This window comes from Micrasema longulum, unplaced genomic scaffold (assembly GCF_059751315.1).
Source record: "Micrasema longulum isolate JH-2025_06_02 unplaced genomic scaffold, ASM5975131v1 h1tg001674l, whole genome shotgun sequence".
In the NCBI taxonomy this organism is placed as follows: domain Eukaryota; kingdom Metazoa; phylum Arthropoda; class Insecta; order Trichoptera; family Brachycentridae; genus Micrasema; species Micrasema longulum.
This window is the reverse complement of record NW_028278853.1, coordinates 79,834-89,672: the sequence shown is the minus strand read 5'-3', so window position 1 is coordinate 89,672 and position 9,839 is coordinate 79,834.

The window sequence follows — 9,839 nt, the reverse complement described above, 5'->3', positions numbered from 1 at the left end:
AGTTTTTTTTGGGGATTTGATTACCATTCATTCTGTGCACATGGCCCAACCATTGTTATCTTATTTTTATGAATTGTGTAATGTTGGATTCGCCAAATAGCGCATTTAAATCATGGTAGAACCGTCTCCTTCACACTCCGTTTTGGTTGACAGCATGAAATATCTTGTTAAATATTTTTCTTTAAAATACTAAAACCTTGTTTTCATCTCTTTTGCTTATAACAGCACTTACAGCCAATCTGCTGAACAAAATGTATTTTTTACCCTTGAAAATAAACGCACTATATCTGAATTATGCTATTTATATAAATCATTAAATAATAAAATCCCCTTTTAAGTGACAAGGCATAAATATTTATTCCATCTGCCAGTCTGTAGCACTAATTATGCACACCACTCTTTCCTCTATCGTTCTTGCTCAAACTATATGCTTTTTTTCCATTTATTGATATATTTAACATGCCCCTTAATGTATCTTAATTGATCTAAAAATAAATTAATACTCATTCTTTCTGGCTGCGATACGCACACTACACACTTGAACACTTACTCCCACACAAATACACACAAACACATATCTACACTTACTCTCATACAAATACACACAAACACACACTTTTGTTGATTCACAATTTCATATGTATGATTTTTATAACCATTGAACTAACCATGGTTTTCATTCCCCTATGCCTACAATTCTTAGGTTTGCCAACAAACATACCAGTCTTGATTTTTTCGATAACAAGTTGCTTTCTTTCATACGATCACTGAATCAAATTCAATTATAAACACCTCTCTCCCGCTTCCACTCCCACCAAGTCTACTTAATACCATTATGTCTTTCTACTTTCCTTTTTAATAATTTTCTATGCATAAATGTGTCCTTAAAAATGCCCATTAGGTGTATTTATAAATAAATAAATAAATCGTGTAGTGATATTGAAAATTACACTGAATCTTTTTTTAGACGAGGAATTTTAATTAGATAATGTACATAAATGTTCATATATTTGTCCCTGCATAATAATATACCTACATTTATTAAACTTTGGCACAATAGATCTTTTTAACGAAACAAAATATTTTTTTCAAAAACACATTAAAATTGCGATGCAGACGTCACAAGAGCAAAGTTCTTAGTTGCTAATTTTCATTTTATTTTTTGGTTTTCTTTCTTTTCTTATAAATTATATAACATTCATACACAAACACACATACATGTATGTATGTATGTGTGTTTGTGTATGCATATATGTTGTGTATATACGAGTATAAGTATATATATATATATATGTATGTATGTATGTATGTTGTACGTGTATATTTATATTATTTTTTCTTTCTTTTTGCATTGATTTATATTTACTTACTCTTTCTTTTCCCTTCTTATCTTTCTTTCCTATTTTCATATCCCACTTTATTTTTCTCCTAGAGGGACAGTACGTTTTGTTTTTTATATTTTTGTTCCTATGGGAAACCCGTAATTGGTCTATTTATTTGTTGTTATTATGTATGTTTTGTTTATCAATATGATTGTGGGTTTCAAAAATTTAATATATATATATATATATGTATATATATATATGAGTACATATAAATGGTTACTTTTTATTTGATATGTGATCATTATCTTTCTGCTTCAGCTATTGACAACGGAAGATTATTACCAATATTCTATCAAATTAACTCAAACAACAATTTTTATTAACTTCGCCATATACTCGTATGTAGCTAAATTCTCCTTAATTAAAATACAAATCATAGGATATAAATTCCAATTTTATTTGACTATTCAATCAGTAACACTCCATTGGATTCAGGTACTGAAATGGGTGATCTGGGTGTGATCATATAAATTACTTTAGTAGTAGATTTCTGAAGATGCTTGAGCTTATTTTGCGTATCCCTATGGACTTCAGAAATGTGAACACTTTAAAGATTTCGTACACCTTTTTGGTGAGAATGGTTTTGAAGTATAATTCTACAATATGGACCCCTTATTATGCCTTACGCCAGATTACCATAGAAAGAGTTCAGAATTAATTTTTAAGATATTTTATTTTTATGTTACGAATACGCAATGAATTTCGTATCTACGACTTTTTGTTAAATATTTTTAATTCGATTATATTTAGTAACAAAAGTACTAACGATTTATTAATTTTATGAAAAATCGTTAATTTAATATCAACAGCCCTGCCACTGGGAAATAAACATGCGCTGTGCAATAAACATTTGGATTTAGGTGACGTATTTCTTATAAAATTTCCAGCTTATAAACAATAGGGAAATGTCACGTTTTTAAAACATTTTAATTACTTTTAAAATGTTTTAAAAAATTTCCAGCTTATAAACAATAGGGAAATGTCACGTTTTTAAAACATTTAAAAAGTAATACAGGTCTTTGAAATACTGTCCAGTAAAAAAAATTGATAATTATTATTAGCAAAAAAAATATTTTTAATTTTGTGATTTTGAATTCCCGCAAAAACGGTCATTCCGTTGCCCACGCCCCTCAAACGTCATGATTCATGTTTATTTGTTCCTGCCCATTCAAATTTGTTTAGAACATGGTCACGAATTCCGACGTCACAACTACCAAGCTCAAACATGTTGTGTTTTTTCAGCAACGTATTTTCATTAAATTTCTTTTTTACATTCATGTATGAAAACATTTCTCCACAATATCCATATTGATTTCAAAAATACAATTACTTATTCTAAATTCGTTTCTGTATATTTTTATCGGTATTCGTAGTATGTGATATTTCCCTGTCGCTTATAAAGCGCAAAATCGATCTTTTAACATCGTTCTTAGAAAGCATTATTATTGTAACTGTTTTTTAACATAAAGTATTTCCCATTATTATCAATGATTATGTATTGAACTCATATTATATTGTTATTTTTGTTTCTATTTTCTCTTTCTTATTCTTTCTTTAAATGCATTTTGTAATTTCAGGTTTACCGAGTACTTCGTTAATTTTTCGTTTTATATTAACAATTATAATTATTACATTACTCATTCAATATTGTGATTACATTAAGTTGTATTTTTTTTTAAAAAAATTTCGTTTGTAAAAGATAGGTAGGATATTTTGTAAATTTAAGTTTATTTTATATTATCTGGTGTTATTAAATTTATTAAATTATTAATTAAAGTTATTAAATTTGTAAACTGTAGTTATAGTAATATATATACGCGAAATACCAATGTACAAATAATTGTAAGAAGGTAAGAACAGTGGGTGGCCTAATTAATTGGCACACATTTAAATAAAAATGTTTATTATTTAAGGTACATTATTTTTTATTTATAAACAGAAACATTTTATTGAAAAAGTTAAACATATTTTTTAACATTAATCCGCATTTATTTTATTGTTAATTAGAAGATTGATAGATAATCAATAATATGTTACGTTTTGGTATATACAGGGTGTTCTTTAAAGACTCACATCCGAAACCACGATGATCAGTATGAGCAAGAAGACATATTGGCACATTTAAATATTTTTTTAAAATCTTAAAAAATAAAATACAGAAAAAAACGAATGGTTGCTTACTTCTGCAGGGTAGAAACGAGGAGGAGGGAGGGGGGAGTCTGATACACCGTCAATGGCGCGGCCGCGCCTCCCTCGCTTCTCCCCTGCAGAAGTAAGCAACCATTTGTTTATTTTATTTTATTTTCTTCGTTCTAAATATTTTTTTAAATATACCAATATGTCTTCTTGCCCATAATGATCATCGTGGTTTCGGATGTGACAGGGTTTAAAGAATACCTTGTATATATGAACTGTTAAAACTCCTTAAAATAATTCATACATATATAATATACATATATATATATATATATATTTACAAGACCCTTGATCGCTAGTTTTTATAAAAATCTGGTCCCCAGGAAATAACCTCAATTTTTAAAAAGGTGTGACGCTTCGCTAGTATTGCCACTTCTTAAAACTCTCAGTGGTGATACGAGCAGCAAAAATAACGAAGGAATTTCCATCAAATTAAAATTGATTAGAAGTAGAGACAATGTAAATATTAAAATTACAAAATATCGATACTGTCCCTATTAATTTTGACACCCACTGTATGTAAAAGGTAAAAAATATATATTTACATTTTTAATACAACACTCGTGCAAAAGCATATTTAAAAAATGTCATAATGAGATTTAATAGACATCTTTCCATTATGATAGAAATGTCAACAGTACTGGCCGATTTCATATTTAAATGAGTAATGCCAAGAAGGGCCACGTCAAGCTCCACACATCCTTTGTCATAGTATTTTGTTCATTGCATCATATCAAAGAAAAATAACGATTTTCCAAATTTCAAATCTTCAAATAATTTTTCAATAAAAATGTTTCAAAAGGGCACATTAAAAATATAGTACAATTTCAAATATTCTAAAAAAGTCACGGGGGTCAAGGCTCTCTAGATTGATGATGTAAGGACTGTAGGCTGCAGATAAGGCCGGCTGAGGGCTGTGTCCGCCCCACCCCCATTACTTCCACCCCATACCCCCACGGAATCCCCTAAGCGGCGACCCCATGGATGGATTCATGGGTTATTTAACACGAATCATGGATACCTTCAGCGAGAGATTCAGTGCACCATGATAACTAACCTAACTCGACCTATTGATTTTAGATGAACGAGTGGAATAAATTATCTAAACAAATCGATAAAACGCAAAAATATCAGCATACTGGTTCTGCAATAATATCTAATTATAAACATTTTTTCAAAAAAGTTAGAAAAGAAGTATAGTAATGCCTTCCATATACATTAAAAAATCTTAAAACTGCCTTTGTAGGGGTCAATTCCAAGAGCTTCAGTTTTACTGGCAATTTAGCCACAGTTAGACAGCAAAAATCTAGAGGTTCCTTGTTTTTCTATTCTCGCTAGATATCTACGGATCTTGCATTTTAAGTCGAAAGTTTAAAGATGGAACCTCACTGTCCTAAAACATTTATGCAGAAAGTTTGAAGAGCTGTCGATATGCGTTATATAACACTTTCATTTTTGACATTTGCGGTGGTGTGTATTTTATTCAAAGTTCTGTGTAAGCCGTAAACAAAGTATCTTGATATTATCACTACATTTATGTATAGTTGCTTATTTATCCGAGGGTTGTGTAAAAAATAAGGTTCTCAATTTTTTTTCAGGTTTAAGGCATTTTTTATTTGAATTGAAAAATACATCATTAGAAAGCTTAATGTCTTAACTATTTTTTGAGCGCATTTTTGTTGACGACTTATCTACTTTTGGAATCCAGTTTAAAAGAAGTCCGCCGCCAGTCCGTGGAGGAGTTTGGTGATCGTCCTGCTTGTTGAGTTTATGACTCGAGGGACCACAATAAATTCGGAAAATTATTGCGAGACCTTGAAAAAACTAGCCATCCAAAATCGCCGAAGAGGAAGACTGCGGAAAGGCGTTAGACTGCACCGCGACAATGCGCGCCCGCACGTCTCTCGCCAAACCGAGGATTTAATCGAAAATTTTGGTTGGGATCTCGTTAAACAGGCTCCCTACAGCCCTGATCTTGCACCGAGTGACTTCCACTTGTTTCCAAAATTAAAGCAACACTTGGGTGGACAACGTTTCGAAACTAATGAAAGAGTGCAGGAAGCGGTCACCAAATTCCTCCACGGACTGGCGGCGGACTTCTTTGAAGCTGGATTCCAAAAGTGGATACGTCGTCAATAAAAATGCATTGAAAAATCTAGTAATTATGTTGTAAAATAATTAAGAAATTAAGCTTTCCAATGATATATTTTTCAATTAACATATTACAACCAAGATGAAGAACATTTAAGAGAAGGTAATATAGAAGTCTAGGCATCTACAGGGCTTATGACCTGTCAATGGCTGGTTTATGTGGCCACTTTACACACTTTGTAACATTGACCATTCTGCCCATTTTAGAACATCTATATTCCTTCAATTCTTTCATCTATTGATGTTTGTGAAGTTAAAGAGCTGAAACTTTTATTTATGCGGGTGAGATTCATCTTTTATATTACCTTCTCTTAAATGATCTTCATCTCTGTTGTAATATGTTAATATAAACTGCTCCTCAGGGAGTTGAATCCAGTCCTTGTCTACAGGAATTTGGACAAACTCAAAATATTGTAGATAAATTACCTGGTCCATGAAGAAGTATAGAAATCGAAAAAATAACATTTTCAGGATTCCAAAAGTGGATAAGTTGTCAACAAAAATGCGCTCAAAAAATAGTTAAGACATTAAGCTTTCTAATGATGTACTTTTCAGTTCAAATAAAAAATGCCTTAAACCTGAAAAAGAATTGAGAACCTTTTTTTTTACACAACCCTCGTAGAAAGCTTCCTTCATTTACCCGGGTCCGTTCTAGAGATCTTGTGGCCTCTTTTCAGATGCGCACATTCCAAAAACAATTTTCAAGCTTTTATGAAAATATGTTTTTATATTTTCTATGAAAGATTTATGTTATTTAGGATTTAGGTACATTCAAAGCCCCTATCACCGCCAGTGCATCTCAGTATATAAAGCAAATTTGTGTCACCATCAATATAATTTTCTTTATTTTGACGGTGATGAAATATATGATATACATTTATTAGCTTGTTAGTAACCCGAGAGAACCAAGTCCGATCGAACCAACCGAAGACATCGCCACTCCTGCACCGACCATTATGTCACAGTTTGTACAAAGCAACCGATGCTTGCTCAATAATCTTTTTTAAAAACCCTTCTAAAATGTAAAATAAATTAATTAAATTAATGATATTTTATTTTATTTTATTTGGGAAATGAACAGTTCAACGGAACAAATTTTGTGTCACTTTTAATGCGTAGATATGCGTATCGAGTTGTACTAGACCCGTCGGTACAAAATTATGTACTTACATCAAAACTTGAAGGTGGGGGAAGTGGTAGTGTATCTTCGTAATCGCTCTGGAGAATTTATCTTCAACTATGACGTCATGATGAAGCTGTTATATAAGTGCGTAGATATGTGTACCGTAACGTACGCTTTTCCTTGTTACACATCGATGTGCCTACCCAAATCGTGAAGGTGGGGAGTCGGTTATGTATCTTCGTAATCACTCGAGAGAATTTATCTTCAACTATACCGTCATGGTAGAGGTATGACGTCCATAGCTTCCTATCATATTCGTGGCCCAGGACATTGAAACAAAACGCAACATCCTTATGTGTTTCCATTTATGTGTATCTACCATCTTCCAGGAATCTTCTAGCAGCCTGTTAGCCACATGTCCGGCAGTAATTATGATACTTACAATCTACAAAAGCTACCCTTTGGATATTGCTTTTTATTTTGTTAACCATAATGTTTAAACAGTGCCTTATTATTTTTTTTATTATTAACATTTTAACATGAACACTTGACAAATTATCTACTATGCTTAGTGTTTATTTATTGTAATATTATTGATATAATTTTAAGTTGCTAGAATTCCGCTCTTTAATGTACTTTGTAGCTGCAAGACGATAGGTAATCTTGCCTTAATATGTTAATGTTATCAACCATAAAATACTTCAATGTTGTAAAGGGGGTCTAGAATTTCAACAGTCTAGGCGCTCAGTAGCTGCAAAACTTGTTATAATTTAACTCATATTTTTGAAAAAGAATTTTAAAAATAAATATTTAAATATCGTTCAAACACTAAACTTCATTTTCAAATGAAAACATAATGTAAATGGGAGCTAGATTACTCACCGTCTATGCGCTCTGAAGCTAGCTCCTGTCTGTTATAATTGAAATATATAATAATTGGAAATGAGTAACTAGAATCCTAATCGCCCATTAGCTCTGTAGCTGCAAGACGTAATAAGATATGTGTTTATTGTACAGCCCCCTTGAGATAATTTTTAAAAAAAATGCGCTATGTAAATTATAAATTAATTTCGTTGACAACTATAATAACTTCACAAACATCAACAGATAAAAGAATTCAAGGAATAAAGATGTTCAAATATGGGCAGAATGGTGAATGTTACACAGTGTGTAAAGTGGCCACTTAAACCAGCCATTGACAAGTCATAAGCCCTGTAGATGCCTAGACTTCCACATTACCTTATCTTAAATGTTCTTCATATCTGTTGTAATATGTTAATATAAACAGCTCCCCGGGGAGTTGAATCCAGTCCTTGTCTACAAAAATTTGGACAAACTCAAAATATTGTTGATAAATCCACCTGGTCCATGAAGAAGTATAGAAATTGAAAAAATAACGTTTTCAGGCGTTGCCTAGTATGCAGGTGAAGTTATTCAATTAGATAAATCTCACTCGCATAAATAAAGGTTTCAGCTCTTTAACTTCACAAACATCAACAGATGAAAGAATTGAAGGAAAATAGATGTTCAAATATGGGCAGAATTATGAATGTTTCACAGTGTGTAAAGTTGCCACTTAAACCAGCCATTGACAGGTCATAAGCCTTGTAGATGGCTAGACTTCTATATTACCTTCTCTTAAATGTTCTTCATCTCTGTTGTAATATGTTAACTATAATAATAATAATAATGATAATAGGACCACTTTTAAAACCAATATTTCACGTCTGCCCTGCCAGGAACAGAACCCAGGACAACGAGGTGGACTATGTCCACTGGATTACTTTTTTCTGGATTTTAGCTCAGATTAGCCATCGAGTATAAAACGCTCGTCCAGAGTTCTGGTTATTTCACATACTCGGACATAAAATAGTTAAAGTGTTCAATTTGTAACCAAATCATTTGTAAAACAAAATGAAATGAAAATGTTCAAATTCCGTCCCTAAAAAACAGAGAAAAGAGTCCTTATTAAGCCACATGCAAGCAGCGTGTAATCCTTTTAAACATAATCCTTCACGTACTTATGTTATTAACACTTTTGAAAAAGCGCCGTTATAAGGGCTTTTTCTCTATGAATACGCGTCGTAGGCAGACACCCTTTTGTGTTTTAACTCAACTCTATTTTTTCAAAGAGGTATTATAGTTCGTACGGAGTATTTACAACCCTTGAGTTTGCTAATTGGCTGCGTTTTCATTTCTATATTTCTACCCCTAGACGAAGTTGAATTATTGTATAAAGGCGTTACCTTGAAAAATCTAGCAAGCGCGTAGGATCTCGTCGATAAAAGTAATGAAAAATGTATTGAAAAGCATTTTTTTTCTAGAATAACACATTCGCATGTGATAGATGTGACAATAATATTATTAAAAAATAAGTCATAATGCGCGTATGAATGTTACTCAGTGAAAGTGGCCACATAAACCGTCTAATGACAGATCAAATGACTTGACTTGCATATTCCCTTTTCTAAAATGTTTTTCATCTCTGCTGTGATATGTTCATTTCAATTACCTACTCCCTAGGAGGTAAAATCCAGTCCTTGTCTACAGAAAATTAGACAAATTTAAAAATATATTGTTTATTGAAACAATTGGTCCGGGGAATGCGGTGGCAGCGAAATTTGATGATTAGATATTTGAACATAGTATTTATGACACTCTCTCGCAGACATTGTGCGAAAAAGATAAACGTTCGTTGGACTGATTTATGCCTAGCCAAAATCGCGAAAATTGAGGTTTCGTGGTTCCGTTTTCCGCACCCTCAAACTAAACGGATTATTTCTTATTTTTTAGAAAAAGTAACGTAACAAAATTTTCTATCAGGGTATTTTTCTGTTTTTCAAAATTATTATTTATCATATTTGTTTACCGTACTTCCAAAGACGGCAGATAAAACTGGGCGCTTTCAAATGTTTTTGGATGGTTCTAGCTCCCATAAGAAGAAAAAAACAAAAAAGCAAAGCCAAGCAAAATTATAGTTTCGT